Source organism: Schistocerca gregaria, unplaced genomic scaffold (genome assembly GCF_023897955.1).
Source record: "Schistocerca gregaria isolate iqSchGreg1 unplaced genomic scaffold, iqSchGreg1.2 ptg000483l, whole genome shotgun sequence".
In the NCBI taxonomy this organism is placed as follows: Eukaryota; Metazoa; Arthropoda; class Insecta; order Orthoptera; family Acrididae; genus Schistocerca; species Schistocerca gregaria.
In genome coordinates, this window is record NW_026061892.1 from 1,670,001 (window position 1) to 1,672,500 (window position 2,500).

The following is a 2,500-nucleotide window of genomic DNA, read 5'->3' on the forward strand; positions in this document are numbered from 1 at the left end:
TTAACACTCAAACGCCAAACCGACCAGCTTGAGAGGACAGAGACACAAAGAGGGGGACAGAGGGGGGGGGGCGATATAGTCCTATTGCAGTACAATTGACAGTGGATAGCGGGAATATGTGGAAAGTAAGCAACACTCGCAAGACATCTACATGAGGATAACAACGACACCAGAGATTCCGAGCAGTGAACTATGTTAGGCAAAGGGACAACGTGGGTTAGGTTAAGGGACAACGTGGGTTAGGTTAAGGGACAACGTGGGTTAGGTTAAGGGACAACGTGGGTTAGGTTAAGGGACAACGTGGGTTAGGTTAAGGGACAACGTGGGTTAGGTTAAGGGACAACGTGGGTTAGGTTAAGGGACAACGTGGGTTAGGTTAAGGGACAACGTGGGTTAGGTTAAGGGACAACGTGGGTTAGGTTAAGGGACAACGTGGGTTAGGTTAAGGGACAACGTGGGTTAGGTTAAGGGACAACGTGGGTTAGGTTAAGGGACAACGTGGGTTAGGTTAAGGGACAACGTGGGTTAGGTTAAGGGACAACTTGAGTTAGGTTAAGGGGCAACTTGAGTTAGGTTAAGGGACAAATTGAGTTAGGTTAAGGGACAAATTGAGTTAGGTTAAGGGACAACTTGAGTTAGGTTAAGGGACAAATTGAGTTAGGTTAAGGGACAACTTGAGTTAGGTTAAGGGACAACTTGAGTTAGGTTAAGGGGCAACTTGAGTTAGGTTAAGGGACAAATTGAGTTAGGTTAAGGGACAAATTGAGTTAGGTTAAGGGACAAATTGAGTTAGGTTAAGGGGCAACTTGAGTTAGGTTAAGGGGCAACTTGAGTTAGGTTAAGGGGCAACTTGAGTTAGGTTAAGGGACAAATTGAGTTAGGTTAAGGGACAAATTGAGTTAGGTTAAGGGACAAATTGAGTTAGGTTAAGGGACAAATTGAGTTAGGTTAAGGGACAAATTGAGTTAGGTTAAGGGACAACTTGAGTTAGGTTAAGGGACAACTTGAGTTAGGTTAAGGGACAACTTGAGTTAGGTTAAGGGACAACTTGAGTTAGGTTAAGGGACAAATTGAGTTAGGTTAAGGGACAAATTGAGTTAGGTTAAGGGACAAATTGAGTTAGGTTAAGGGACAAATTGAGTTAGGTTAAGGGACAAATTGAGTTAGGTTAAGGGACAAATTGAGTTAGGTTAAGGGACAACTTGAGTTAGGTTAAGGGACAACTTGAGTTAGGTTAAGGGACAACTTGAGTTAGGTTAAGGGACAACTTGAGTTAGGTTAAGGGACAACTTGAGTTAGGTTAAGGGACAACTTGAGTTAGGTTAAGGGACAACTTGAGTTAGGTTAAGGGACAACTTGAGTTAGGTTAAGGGACAACTTGAGTTAGGTTAAGGGACAACTTGAGTTAGGTTAAGGGACAACTTGAGTTAGGTTAAGGGACAACTTGAGTTAGGTTAAGGGACAACTTGAGTTAGGTTAAGCGATAATCTGGTACAGCCACAGTTAGGTTAAGCGATAATCTGGTACAGCCACAGTTAGGTTAAGCGATAATCTGGTACAGCCACAGTTAGGTTAAGCGATAATCTGGTACAGCCACAGTTAGGTTAAGCGATAATCTGGTACAGCCACAGTTAGGTTAAGCGATAATCTGGTACAGCCACAGTTAGGTTAAGCGATAATCTGGTACAGCCACAGTTAGGTTAAGCGATAATCTGGTACAGCCACAGTTAGGTTAAGCGATAAACTGGTACAGCCACAGTTAGGTTAAGCGATAAACTGGTACAGCCACAGTTAGGTTAAGCGATAAACTGGTACAGCCACAGTTAGGTTAAGCGATAAACTGGTACAGCCACAGTTAGGTTAAGCGATAAACTGGTACAGCCACAGTTAGGTTAAGCGATAAACTGGTACAGCCACAGTTAGGTTAAGCGATAAACTGGTACAGCCACAGTTAGGTTAAGCGATAAACTGGTACAGCCACAGTTAGGTTAAGCGATAAACTGGTACAGCCACAGTTAGGTTAAGCGATAAACTGGTACAGCCACAGTTAGGTTAAGCGATAAACTGGTACAGCCACAGTTAGGTTAAGCGATAAACTGGTACAGCCACAGTTAGGTTAAGCGATAAACTGGTACAGCCACAGTTAGGTTAAGCGATAAACTGGTACAGCCACAGTTAGGTTAAGCGATAAACTGGTACAGCCACAGTTAGGTTAAGCGATAAAGTTGGTTAAATTTGGTATTGTGTGGGAAGGGGGCAGAGAGAGAGGGGGGGGGGGGTGGATAGTGGTGGCAGTACGCGGATGCCTGAGTCACCGTCAGATACGTCACGTCGGTTCGATGCTTGTAGCAAGAGGCTGGCGGATGTGTGTCTCTCACTTCTGCAATTTTTCATGTGGTATAACACGAGGGCGGGGGATGATATTTGGTGCCCCTCTGTGTAGGATGTGTGTTGGTGGTGTTGATTTATCTGAGCAATGGTAGTTGTCGGAGGAGTGGGG